We start from the raw sequence: 15,474 nt of genomic DNA on the forward strand, positions 1-15,474 counted from the left end.
AGATGGCTTTGGGCTGATTTGGTTTGGTTTGAAACAAGTTGTAGTTTAGTGTTTCTCTGTTCAAAGCTTGTATAGAATTGAACCAAACTAAGAACTGATACAGTTATTTCAACTTCAAAATTTACTTCTTGATTTATATTATTTATTAATATCTATAAAATCATTTATAAATACAAATCTGTTTTCAGGATTATTTAAATATACATATACTTAATTAAATATATGAAAATAAATTTTTTTCTTGATCTAACGACATGGAACCATCATAATGAGTGAACTTGAAATAATCTTGTATAAAACCATGTCTTATCCTGAGGTACCACATTTCTTTATCATTGCTTGATTAAATGTGTGAGATTTATTCGAGCATCATTATAATCTTTGTAATCGTATAAAGTCGAAAGAAGAAAGATCATTTACAACTCTAGACAGAGATTCTTAGTTGATAAAGTATACATTGGAATTTTACATATTTACCCTTTACATAAGATTGTTTGTAATTCATGAATGTCAAAGTTAAGGATAGCTAAGTAATTATTCCTGCTTTCTAATATTTTTCAGCTTATGATCTTTATTCGCCCTAGTGTTGGAGCTTTCAAACATAGGTTTTTTTTTCTTCCTCTTTATTCTTTGCTTTTTAGTATATAAGTTTAAGAAAAGATCGAGGCCGTCCGATCATGATCAATTGGTGATGCATGGTTTACTCTCTTTTTCTTTTATACCTTTTTAATCTTTTATTATTGATATAGAGTTGAAATTTGATGGAAAAAAAAAACATTTATTTGATTTTTTTTGCATGTAAAGCTGTAAAGAGATAAGATAAGAGTGTATGTAGAGATGTAGGTCAGCCATGTGAGAAAGCTGAGTTTAAGAGAATCAAGAATAAAGCCAAAAAGAGACTCCCCATGCAGAATGTCAAGATCCTACGGTTTAGATTCCTCTAATCTAACTCTTCAAACCTCATATTGTTGTCTTTTTGTTTTGTTATTAAAGAATGATGAAGTCCCAACTCATGTTATTAATTAACTAATATAATATATGTTTTTCAGTCTCTTGAAGATTTATGTGGGAGGGATAGTAAAGTGGTTCAATCATTCTTATTTTGCATTTTTTAGATCATTTTATTAGGTTTTTTTTTTTTTTTTCGAAAACCCATCGTGTTCAATCATTAGAAAAATTCTTTTAACCTTATTTCTAATTTTGAGATTGTAGCTATCTCCTTCTACTTTCAAACCCTAAGAAGTTAGTTTAATGGTAAAACTAACGATTAGGGTATGTTGGTAAAAGGGATGTGAGATATCTTGCATTATATAATAATAATAATAATAATAATTATTATTATTATTTTAACAACAAGATAAAGCCTAGGGTTTTCTACAAAAGGTTTTTTTTTTTTTTTTTTTTTTAATATGTTAAAGTCTTCTTGAATAGTTTAAAATATATGCATGAGTCAATTAAATTGAGATGATTTGATGATTCCACCTAATTAGAATGGAAGTACAAGTTAAGAGTTGTAAAAGAGTGAGAGCCAAAATCAGACCTAACATGGATTTGTGGAGGGAATTTAGATAAAAGCTGATAAAAGGGATCCACCTTGGGACACTCACTCACAAATTCTGTTAAAGAGATTGTCATAAGTGAGAAACCAAGTTGTACTCTTTCACACTAACTCTCATACACAACCATCTAAAAAGTGAATAAAAGAGACACAATGGGAATCTTGTCTTTTTCAACAGCAATTTCAAGGCCCATCCACATATACAAAGCTAGCTTTTTTACAAAAACAATGTCTTTTACTTACTATCATGGCATGAAAATCAATACTTTGGATTTATAAATGGGTTTATATGATCTTAGTTACAGGGTCCACACCTAATTGTCATGATTGTATGATCTTAACCATACAATTGTGGGTCATTTTTGGTCGTTCAATATATCTTGCTGAGTTGACTAGGATTGATTGAATTTTTTGTCGAACTCAAAATACTAAAACCCAATCGATCCAATTCTAAATCATCACTAAGTTAGACTAGAAACTTTGGGTTTAAAATAAATAAAAAAAGGAAGTAAATATAATTTTAAATATTTAAATATCAATTCTTTTTAAATATTTAATAAATTGAATACATATTTATTTGGATTCTTACAAGTCGATTCATGAATCATTGAAGTGCCTCATAAATTTTCGAGTTTTAAAATGTAGATCTAAAATATAAAGAATGATTTTTTTTCTCACGGAAAAGACAATCCGGGATTTAACAAAATCCCTGATGTCACGATACTTAACGAGGGTAGTTTTGTAATTTGGGGATGCCTCAATACACACAGGTTTGTGTAATTAGTCGATCCGAGATTCTATGAAATCCTCATATTGACTTTTTTGTGAATAAAACGAATTTTAGTCTAAACACTCACGACAAGTAGTAGCTTCGATTTTCAACAATACATTAAATATCTATTCTAGTTATTGGAGGTACTAATGGGCTAGCTATGTGATGAGCAAAAGCTCAGCCCAATAGTTTATAAACCTAATTATGCCCCCAATAGTTGGGGATCCATTAGATTTGATTTAGGTCTAAGCTCTAATTTTGTTATAAAGAAGTTTATGCCTAGTTTTTTTAACAAATGGATACCATAAAGGAACCTGAACTAAGAAAATCAAAAAATTAGTAACAAATTATCAAACTAGATATTTAGGTATCAAATTTGATTTATTTTATGTTATTTCCTATCTAAATCTTTTTTTTTTTTTATTTTTTATATTATCTGTAACATTACTTTACTTAAGCAGTTGAATTTCCCTATTCCTTTCAATATCATTCCCTGTTTGAGACCTGACCCGTATTGATTCAGCAAAAATGTCATCGGACCATGATCATTAACACAGTACTGGTTATGTGTAAGTGTAGGTGCAATTGTAAAAGTACCAAGTCCATATATATCGTTGGACCCAGAGTGCCTTCAGAACGTTAAATACATGTCTATCATACATCAAATTTTCACATCGCTTCTGATTGAATTCAAATATCAACTTAGGGGTTCATCATTTCCACTTGTTCTACTTACCAAACAAGAAAACCTTTCTCTTTTACAAATTTAAATTAATAAAATCTCAAAGAAAACTTAGGCTCCCAATTTGACTACCAAATGTTATCTTATATATATGTATGCTCATGTTTAAAGTTTCATGAGAATGTTAACATTCTTCCCTACATTCACTTTTTAATAATATCCTTATTTATTTTGTCTTTTAATGAAAAACATGAGGGTATATTGATCTTTTACATAATAATTGCATGTATTTCCAATTAATGCTTATGTACATAATAAATGCACTAATTGTCAAAGCAATGTAAATATGATATTTAAATTCAAAGATAAAAAACGTCTATGATATTTGTTATATAAAAAACTAACATATCCCTGTCTTTTTCACTAAAAAATAAAATAAATAAGGATATTATTAAAAAGTAAATATATTGAAAAATACTAACGTAACATCCCCAAAGATATATATATATATATATATATATATATATAATTCATCATTAATGAGTAAAATCTATTTAATTTTATTGTAACAATAATTTCTTCCTTTTTAATACTTTAGAAAACTTTGAGATGGATTTTTTGGTTTAAAAAATATTTTAGTTTTTTTTTTCTTTGCATTATTACATCATTGTTGCCTCACAATTTTAAATAACGATTTCATTATAATCATTATTTTAATACATAAGCGCATAAGAATATTAATAAACCAATCCAATAAGAATCGGATACAGACCTAAAGTTATCAAATAAGATTTTTGGTCAGATCTAACTCATTGATAGTCATATAAGGGGAAAACGACTGTCTTTTCTAATTATTTAAAAAAAAAAGTACTTCATAAAATAGACAATAAATATATATTTTTTTAAGAATTGATTATTATAAGAGTAAAGTTCAAAAAATTTGAAGATTGGAGGAGGATCGACTCCCAAACTAATGTCCTCCTTAGTTATGACATATTAGCTGGTATCACATCGACACAAACCATCTCAAGGATGATGCCAACCTTAAAGAGGACAGGGACACTTTTCTTTATGAATGTTTTGATGTTGCAGCTAGGTTTGGATGGTGATCGGATAAATTCAAGGTGGATCCAAAACCTAACCGATTCGAAGTCACCCCATATATAAATCGGGTAAATAATAAAAAATCAATTCAACTTACATCGTATCATGGTTTTTAAACTCGTCTGAGACCGAAACATATTGCCTGAGTTAACTCAGTAGCGGAGCTGAATGAGGTCAATTCACAAAATCATTTTTTGCTCGAGATTTAGGACTCACGTTCAATTTTTTTATTTGTCTCACGAGACGTCTCAAACGTATCGGAAAACTCGTCTGAGACGACTTGATATCAGGTCTGGATGAGACAAGACATGAAACCGAGTTTTTAAATCATGCATCTTGTTGATCCATTCAAATACACCTAATATTAGGGATGTCAATGGGTACTTATTTAAGTGGAATGGAACCAAAATTGAAACTAATAGGATAATTTTGGGTTTTTTTTTTTTAATCAATTAGAGTTAGGTCTCTTGAAATTGAACTGCTTGAGAATCAAAAATTGATAAAGATTGAGAATTAGAGTAGTTTAAAGAATTTTTTTTTACGGTTCTAATTTTGATTCCATTGATTTGAGAATTGGAATTGATAGGTGTTGGAAAATATCTGCAGATTATACAGATTTTTTGTAATCAAGTGGGTCACTTTGAATCATGATGATAAGTGGGATCCATACTTTATTTGAAGTGGGCTCACTTGGGTACTTATTCCCTCTATTAAAGAAAATATTTTCAGTTAGTAAATTATCTAAAAATCTCTATGGGTGAATGAAAAATCAACTCTAAACAATCCTTACTAGTCATGATTTGTTTTTATGTGATTTGTGGAACTTTTGAGTTTTGTTAATGAAACTCTTTAGTCCCACATTGGATAAATAGAAAGAAAATATTTAATTGTTATATAGAACTTCTCATGTCACATAAGAGAATATGAGAAAGAGGCTTGGTTAAACCCATACACACGTAAGGGGCCCATGGGTTCAAGAAGGATTTAAAATTCATGGTATGAAAATCATTAATGTGAGAATCTCGACCATTAGCTTCACGTGGATGTGAGCCAAAGGTCATTTTTGCTGGATATAATTTTAGATTTGGGTTTAATCCACCCTTTTTAATTCCATCTGTTTTCATTGTTTGGCATTAAAAATTTTTATCAAAATTTTATTACTTTGCATTTTGATTTTTGTGTGCATCTTTGAGTATATAAACATAAACGTTTAGTTCGCTAGACGTACAGATTGAAGTACTATCTTTGTATGTCTAATCATTATATCTTGGGACACAGTTGTTTATAAAACAGTAGACACCAAATAACATGAACAAATCTGTCTTAAGGACACTGTGTTGGACAAAAACCTCGATCAATTTCACCTTTACTTTTCTTTTTCACGTTTAGATTTTTCTTTATTTATTATTTGTTACTTTTTTTTTTTTTTTTTTCTTTTAGTGAAACCAAAATTTCCCGAATACTTACAATAGGTATCAAAACTAAGAAAAATTAACTATTCTCGTTCTAACTCCTATAAGAGTCAAATCAAAACATACCCATTTACACTTTAACCAATATTAATGAATCGGTTTAAGTTGGGTCAGATCATATCAAATTATCGAATAACCTGACCCAATCATGTTGTCCTTTTGGGATTATACGAAGAGAAATTTATCAGGCAGACCTATCTATTATAGAACAAACCTTATTTCATGAATCAAGCTAGCATGACTATGGTCATTGTACCCACATGGATTATCAAATTGGCAATCCAACACCACATCATTTTAGATTTAATGGAAAAACTTAGATTCAAAGGGACAAAAAAAATTCATTTTTGAACTTGATTGAAGGTATTGAAAATGGATGGGTATTGAACTCCCAAATTTAAAATTAAATGATAAAAATTAATTTATTTTAAATTTTTTATTCAAAGTTCTTAAAATTTTGTCCTTTATAACCTATGTCATCATATTATGTTTCTACTATTGCAAATTGATGCCCTTAGGATCTATTCCAAGGTATATTAAGTAATAAATTAACCCATCAATTTGAATTTAATGACATGGATCCCCACTCCAAGGTTTCCTAAGTAACAATACCAACAAACTCTATAAAATAAGGTTTGATGGGTAACAAACTTCATAAAGTAAGGTTCCTTGGGAATTGTCAAAACTTCAAGGGGAATTTTTATAATAAAAATACAATAGTTAGGTCTGGCTAGGTTGGTTCCGATTCGGTTCCTATGAATATGGGAACCATAACTTTTATATTTTATTGGTTCTGATTCTTGTAGATTTCAGTTTTGATTTTAAAATAAGTGGAAACGGATTCGGAACCATAAAAAATCATAGGTATCCATTGGTTTCGATTATCAAGAATCAAATGAGAAAAATTATTTCAAGATCATTATAATAAATAAAAAAATTCCTTCTAAAGAATAACATATTATTTGTAAAGTATCAACTTAATAATAATTTGTTCCACTAAAATGATGATTTAATGACTTTTATTTTCAAATATTCAAATTAGTTTCTTTACAAAAAAATAAATTTAAAAAGAAATGACTTATCTTAAACTCAAATATTTAATTTATATGAAAGTTAAAATTTTTTTTTATCATATATGTTAATTTTAAAATATAAGATTACCTTGAATCATGTATAATGTAAAACTAAATGATAAAATAAATTGATTCTAATTATCGAAGGGTACTCATCAGATAGAACCTAATGATTCCGATTCCTATCGATTCAATTTTAAATTAGACCTAATTCAATTCAATTTTAATATATAAAAAAAAAAAGAATCAACCATCGGTTTCAGGAAAATGGGTACCCATTGACACCCCTGGATCTGGCGGGTAAATCTCTCTTTTAGGAAAGGAGTTGGAAGCTTTTGTTACAGAGCAATTAAATTCGGAATTATTTGTTCTAAAGCCTATAACTGAGGTAAGCAAGGAGAGGACAGGAGACAAGAAAAATACGAGGCGAAGGATTCTCTGGTGATTTGTTAGCAAAAGCAGAGATGAAATTAGGATATGATACCCGTCATGAGGCTGACAGTTTTTGGGTATTGTGTCCACTAATATGATACTTTGGGTGGGACCCACAGAATAATTTGGACGGTGCCGCTTGAGACTGGAGGAGAAACTTTTTGATGTAGGTAGAAACATCAAATTTCGAAATTTGGAGTTCGTAAAGTTAGGGTGAGATCATATAAGAATCTAGAATAGAGTTCTGATTTACTATAACTAGAAAGTTTTCACTCTGCTGACGTGGCATGAACACAGAATCATAAATTCTGCACATCTCATAAAATCTGTGTAGTTGTGTATCCTGAGGAAAAGAATCTATGATTTTGTGTCCATGCCACATCTGCCGAGTATTGACCAAGTGAAAATTTTCAAGTTTTCCCTCTCTGATATACTCCACCATGCTCTCATGACGTGACTTGTGTTAGAATCATAGATTTCTTTTATTGGGATACATAACTACACATGTTTATGAGGATGTCTAATTGTGGATCCTAAGGAAAAGAAATCTATGGTTTTAACACATGCCACATCAGGAGAGTATGTCAGAAGGGGGGAGTTAGAAAATCACAACTCAACAATCTATTCTTATGATGTATTTTATGATAAAAGAGGGTATACATGGGACGGAGCGAGGATTTTCTTGTAGTGGGGGGCAAATTATGGTTAGTTGAACAACTTGAAGATGAAAGGCTTTAGGGAAAAACTGAGAGGTTTTTTATTAAAAATTGGAGAAAAGGATATTTAGGTCATTTCCAATTAGTATATGAGAAGGCCTTTCATCAACAAAAATTTGAAAGGGGTGTCTCAAAGTTTTGTGGGGGCAATTGCCCCTACTAGCTCCGCCTCTAGGTATACATCCCTTATGAGATAGAACTAATTTCTATCATTGCACGCCTCAACTCCATAAAAGTTTCAAACACATAACTAAAGGAAACAAATCTTTGTCGCTAGTTTTACTATTAAGATAGAATTGCAGTTAACTAGGTCAAATCCAAGAGTGTGACACAATCGGAGCTCGACCTGAAATTCCCTAGCTTGGGCCTAACACAAGCAAGTCATCCCAATTTCAAAGGCAATCGAGTTAGATAGACAATGTGAATCACTCATCACATTGACTTGTCCATGATTCAATATGACTCAGACCAATATCTTGAATTAATAAAAGTTAGCCAAATCAATTGGGCTTTATAATCTTTTGATAAAATAATTAATTTTTTAATAATTTAGTACTCATCATCCATATGACAATATGGTTTTGTGATTGAGCTTCTTCTAATCCACTTTTTATAAAAGAAAAGATAAAAAAATATATATATATTTGAATATAAACTTAAATTAATAAATAATTTTGATTCAAGTTAAAATGGTTTATCTCATGGAGACGAGATGATTTAGATGAGTCAACTCGGTATCCATATGAATCATTTCCTAGTCATCTAAAGTGTGAGAAGATCATAGTCGAAGGTTCAAGCGCATTGCACAAGCATCCGGCATTCCATTCATTTTGAAATTAGGATGGTAAGTGACCTAGAGACCAATCAATATTAGGTGATTTAAAAATGATTAATAAAAAAACAAACAATTTGGATTAAATCAAGTTCTGATTTATTGATAGCCAATTTAGATTCAAACACCTCGATTTTCACAAGAGAACGATTTTCAAACGGAAAGCGTTTTACAAACCCAAGTATTACACATAAGGACCTAGGCGGTAATGGTGAAGAACGTTAAGCCCTTCTCTCTTTGGGTTGTAACAAAATGCCTATAATGCATATATGCTTTCCTTCTAACAAATGAAAAAAAAAAATGACGACTAAATGCAAATTCATTAATCTAAGGTAAGGTTCAATACGCGCTTATAAGCAAGTATGCACAACTTCAAAACAATGAACTAATCATGCTAACATACCTTAATATGCTTCGACAACCAAAAAAACATAGGACCCGAAAGTAATCCTAGGACCAGAGCTATAACGGGGTCTTTTAAAGAGGCCAATGCATCTGATGAGCGGAAGAGCCGTGACCCCGGAAATGCCCAAGTTTCATATATTGTCGGTCCATCTGCTGACCTAACTCAAGTTGTGAAACTTGACCGAGGCTCAAAACATGTGGCATCGTTTGTGAGCTGCCACTAGCTTTGTTGCCCTTGAAACTCCACACATTGCTTGTGAAATTGGCCATTGCAGAACTATGAGGTGCCATTGATCGACCCATTGAAACCACATCAGAATTCATTATGTTATTCACCGCAAGGCCCGACGCTTGGTTTCTAGGGCCCAATAGCTGAGTTGACGGAAGAGAGAGAGCACAGCTGGAGTTTAAGACTGTCCCACCTATTGAACCTTGAGAGATGGGAGGGATGCATTAGAGAAGACGTTAGCCGGAGGACTCTCTGCAGTCGGTTGGTTTACATTCAGCCATAGATCCATTGCTGGCAGTCTTGGATACATCGTGAAATCCATCAGAAAGCCCCCAACTCTGCTTCCATTTTCTGCCAATGAAGTATCACGAATTCTCAAACGACAAATGATCAAACACAAAATCATGACATGCACAAAACCAGTTGGGTTTCGTCTAGTGCATAGTCACCAAGTTGGGGTTCAGGAATAAGTCAGCAAGGGAAAAAATTCGAAAAATACGGCAAATTTAGCAAAGAATCGGAAAAGAAAAAATAGAGCAAGGGTTAAGAACATGTAATTGTTCTCATATTATATAATCAAATACTTTTTACAATAAAAAATCACCAAACCCCACATATTAAATTACAACAAGTAATCAAATGTCTACCACACAATCAACGTTTATATGGTTAAAAAAATAATAATATTAACAATCATTAGTGTAGGTTAAGATTCATCGATTGATCAAAATCAATGCCATCTTCATTTGCATCATCATTATCTAACACTTCATCGGTGGTCAGGCAGCTTCTCTTACTAGTGCATCAAGGACATCTTTTTTAATTTCCCGATTCTATCACAAAGTTTGTGATTTAATCGTGATGTTCATGATAGAATTGTGAAGTTCATAAAAATTGAGAGCTTAATGAAAATGTGGCGATTTAATCGGTGAAGGAAAATATCACGATTTAGTCGCGACTTTTTCAATAAGTCTTAGATTCTGGTGACTATGGTCTAGCACAACTGTCAGTAGAAGTGCTTCTACGGAATGACTTCTATTTGAATCACTTAGATAAGAATTGTGATTGTAACATTGATTGTTTGACAACGAAGTGCTCTTGGAGTCCAAAAACACCTCTAGAAGCTGTGGGGCATTTGGTGAAAAACAGATTGTGGACATTCTAGTCATCATCATCATCAAGGCCTTATCCCAAAAATTTGGGGTCTGCTAAATGAACCCTGTTCAATCAGTCATGTCCAAAGCCATGCCTTTGTTAACTATTTTGGTCAGTTAACATCAAAACCTCAAATCATTTCAGGAGTATTTTCGTCATTAAGTTGAATATTATGGACATTTTCATCCAAAAGAACTCATTTTTTGTGGTCTACCCGCATTCCGTTAGAAGCTAGAATCCAAAAGCTAGTATGGGCAGCTTCAGCTTCTGGCCCGGTTTTGGCTTCTGGCTTCTGCGAGAATCAGGAAACCGAGTGCAAACCAAACCCTGTTCAAGAATCAATTCTGAACCCTCAAGAAGTGATCTCTATTGATGATTATCTAACCTTGGGGAGATGAGGACAACCATGCAAAGTGTGAAGAAAATAAAGATTGAGGTTGTGGCTTCCTCCGACGTTCGTTGTGGCCAGCAAGACTTCTACGACAACTTTGTTTTCCTTGGTCGAATTCAGAGAGCTCATGAAATCTGTATAGAGAACAAAATTCTTTAAATACATGATAGGGTATTGGAAAGAAAAAATGTATGAAGACATGGATAAGAATCAAAGATGGTTCGAACGACTAAATACCAACTAAAACATACAAATTGCTTGCTAGTTGTTCAACGATATTAGAATCAAAACCAACATGGATGTGATGTTAAACCCCACTCATTAAATTTGCAAATAATGTTTGAAGGTACTAGAGACAAGTAGACTTACTATAAAATTGTATATGTAATCCCACTCACTATTCATTGATTATCATTATTCTTTCGATGCATTAAAAACCGTCTCCAACAATAATATTTCTGAACTCCTGGATCCTCGCAGGATCATTCGACTGCAACATTACCAACATTTGATAAGAACAGTGAAATGAGTCCTAACAAAGAACATGATCTATCCTGCAATTGTGAGAAGGGCAAAAAAATAAAATAACTTCTACATAGCTCCATTGAATCGATTGAACCATGCTCATGGGACTAATTTAACAAAAGAAATCACTTCTTTCAATTTCAAGACAAAGACCTTACCACTCATTCTCCCTCAAGCTTTCCTACAAAATCCCAAAGTTTGGTTTGTTTACTAACACCACCACTTCTATACAGATGAACTTTTCCACACAACATAAGAAAGGCTTGACAGGACGTGAATATGAAACAGAATTCCCGATTATATTATCCCCACTATTTGGGGTCCGTAACATGAATCCAATTTTTCCACTCAACTTGTGTCAAGGCATGTGTATTCAAATAACCTCTTGTGACCCCAAAAGGATATGCAGATAAAGTACAAAATCCCCAATTATAGTGATAGAGCCCAAACATCATCATCATTTTCACCACCTCATTCCAACTATTTTAGGGCCAGTAACATGAATCGCCGTTCAATTTTCTTGTGTCAAGGCATGTACATTCATACATCTCTTATCACCTCAATTCATCTCATTTCTGGTCATCCTCTACATTTTTTGTACCTAACCTTGTACCAAAGCACTCCCTTATTGGAACAAACATTGATCTCTATTGTAAATACCTGAACCATCTCAATCAACTTTATTTGTTCTCATATTGGGGAGATTCCTAAAATCCCTCAAAAATAGGAATTGTGATTTTCTATTTCCAAGTTGTCCAATATTCAGCTCCAAAAGCATAGCTAGTATTATTGTTGCCTAGCCAATTTTGGGCCAGTTTGATAAATGTTGGTCACACTTTGAAAGCACGTTTTCGTTTTAACCATTTAAGCACAACTATTGTCCAAAAAGAAGGTAACTTTTTACAGGAGAAAATTCAAAAGAAACACAAAGGATTACAACAATTATGTTCCCACTGAAAATAGAATATCCAACGGAAAAACAAAAAATCAAATGCTAAACTTTCTTTTACACATATTACATGACATTTTTTCCCACATATTGTTCCTATTCAAACCTTCAACATGTCCTAGACCCCATGAACATCCCACTTGTGCAAATATTTTAATTCAAATGATGAGCATGTATGTAATGTGTTTTGGCAAGTTTACCCGACTTACCTCATGACCAGTTAGGATTCAACTTTTATAGAAGTATAAGTTCATTGAAAACAGTTCTAGCAATTTTAAGTTAAAACTTCACACCTCATAACAGACCTCTCATACATACTTATGCGCAAAGTAAATAAAATAATTCTCACTTGCCATGGAGAAAAGATAATATACCCCAATATAGCTGTTGACGATTGATATTTCTCATCCATTAAAATGCCACCTATGCCTTGTATAATCCGAGCCAGGCCTCACTCACATTCTCCGCATCTAGATGATGGGATGTCTCAAGACTGGCAACACTTATGTAAGAGAACTATAGTGCTAAACTAACACCAAAATCTACATGAGTTCTCAAATTTAGGGTTCTACAAAAGGTGACACCCTCTTCGTATTTGCCAAGAATAACCAAGAGATCTCCAGATAGCTCAGAATTCTTTGGGGTTCTAATGTTACAAGTAGCACTCGAAAACAATACCACAAGTGCTTGTTTTAGGTTGAAGATGGATAAGGCCATACTTGAATCCAATTTGAACTTGGAAATAGGTGAAATAGTTTCAAACTGTTTGAAGCCGGTAATGGTGATAGTAAGTTGGATGACACATTGCAATGCAACTTTAAGATTGTGGGTTGAAGATAGCTTTTCATCCAAAAAAAGAACTGATGACCTAAGCATATCAATCTCATCAACGGGAGATTGCAACCTTAAAACTCAATGGAGAGAGGTCTCATTTCCTATTTTTGGTTAGAAACCAAGATAATTTATTGCTCCAAAACCAAGGATTACACACATTACTCATACCATACTTCCTACTTTACCAACATAGCAAGGCAACCAAGACTTCATCTAAATCAAGCAAGTACCCAAGAGATTACCCCTAACACCCATAGTGACGCCGCGTGAAACAATGAACGGATACAACCAATGTCAATATCCAAAAGAAACTGGAATCAAACTGGAAAAGAGAACTCACAAAGAGAATTTGATTAATTCAAAGATAATTGGCCTTCCAATTTACCTCATATTTCATATGAAAAAGTTTCATTCTTGGTCAAACACAAAAAATAATGAAAGACAGCAAAAAAGAAATTAGCATGGAACTAATGAGTGTTGGGTGTAGTGGCCAGGGCCTACCTCAAAAAAGGGAGAGGTCTTAAGTTCAAGCCCCCTTGTTGGCCACACACATGGATTTATCTCGGCTTACCTGGTATGTGTGGTTTGTGGGATATTGCATGTACCCGGGGAGTTGGGCAACATATGGGGCTTTAAGAGGCTAGTTGCCTCGGCCCTACTAGTCGGACCTACGGGTTTGGGCACCCCTATAATAAATAAAAATTAGCATGGAAATATACTACTAAGCTCAACAAGTAAGGTAGAATCGACAATGAGCGTTTCTAACACGAAGTTAATACCAAACCAAAACTTTGCTAAGACAAATTTGCTGATATAAAGATCTAAAGGAAGGAATAATGCCCAAAAATGAAAAATCCATGGGAAAACATGGATCCTGAAGATCCTAACCATTCCATTCAGGAATGGGTCTCACCACATGATTCAGATTCCAGACCTCGACATTTCTAATAACGCATTTAGGCCTTCTGCTTGAACTTCTGATGGTCCAAGTGCTCCATGAAGTCTTCTACATCACATCGTTCTACTTTGCCACATGAAAAAGACAACCAAGACTCCCTCAATCAAGCAACTAACAGACGGAATTTCGACCATCCGACCATGCATCCTCACATCGGGATTCCCCCCCAATAAGTCAGATATTCCATAATTCCAGTTTAATTTGCCGCCAATCCAGCTATTTAATCAGCATGTACCTTCTTAAAAGCTTAATCTTGTTAGAGTTGATATCTTGCATTTGGCATCCTTAACCACATCAAACTCCTTTATTATCTTCACAATCCCTTCCAATTTTGCACCCAAATTTGCTAGATCCATGATTGTTGCAGCCTTCTCCTTCTGTCCTCGAGTGCATGTCATCCACGATAGGATCACTTTTTTCTCCAATACCAATTGAAAAAGTCTAGAAATGTTTCAAACCTAAAGTGGGGATGATAACTCAAGATTAATTCAGCTAATCAATCTCATCAAAGGGAGATTACAACCTTAGAACTCAATGGAGAAAGTTTGCATCTCCTATCTTTGGTTAGAAAGTAGGATAATCTTCATTTCCCCAAAACCAAGGATTACAACCACTACACATCCTACTTTGCCAACATGGAAAGACAACCAAGACTCCCTTAATCAAGCTACTACAAAAGAAATAGTTTCAAACAACTAATCATACCAAAAAAAAAAACTCCAATATATTTCCCAAGGAAAGTAAATAACAAGATGATCCGTACATTGGGCCCCATATAAACTTATTATTTTTATTTCATTGCTTAACAATTATCAACCCCATAATCATAGCATGAAACGTTTAGAACCCAAATGTGAAATCAAATTCACAATAAAAAGTCAAAACATCAAGAAAACATTTATCAAAAAATCAAACAGACTGAACAACTAAATCTCCAACTGACCTGCTACATTGTTGGCAAAACCTCTGCTCTAGACCATCAACAATGACTTTAGGAGACTTGGAGTGCATATTACAAAGCTTGTGCCTTGAATAATAAGCCTTTGCACCACTTAGATCAACTTTACACCCTTCAATCTGACACCTTGGAGGTTGCCCTCCTTGCAAAACCCCTCTCCTCTTCTTCTCCATGGAAGGGGCTGAAGTGGGCCCCACTTCAGAAACTGATGATGACCCATTACTTGATTTGGCCAAAACTCCATTACCCATATCTCCAAAGTAGATTCTTTTGCCGAATTTCAATCCGTTTAGTGAAGAATCAGAGGAAGCAGAAGCACCATCTGATGAAGCAGAGAAAGAGGAGGAACCCTTTCCATGTGCGGTGGTCTCTAGTTTATTGTGTTCATGGTTTCTTTGTGAGGCGTCACAAGAGTAACAGAGAAGGTTT

General features: G+C 33.4%; 1 pseudogene; it reads right to left on the reverse strand.

The window, feature by feature from the left end:
- Positions 1-8,942: 8,942 nt before the first annotated feature.
- Positions 8,943-15,474, reverse strand: LOC147381603 (squamosa promoter-binding-like protein 9; annotated as a pseudogene).

This window comes from Akebia trifoliata, unplaced genomic scaffold, assembly GCF_017979445.1.
Source record: "Akebia trifoliata isolate Shusen 1 unplaced genomic scaffold, ASM1797944v1 Contig00341_ERROPOS679206+, whole genome shotgun sequence".
NCBI lineage: Eukaryota > Viridiplantae > Streptophyta > Magnoliopsida > Ranunculales > Lardizabalaceae > Akebia > Akebia trifoliata.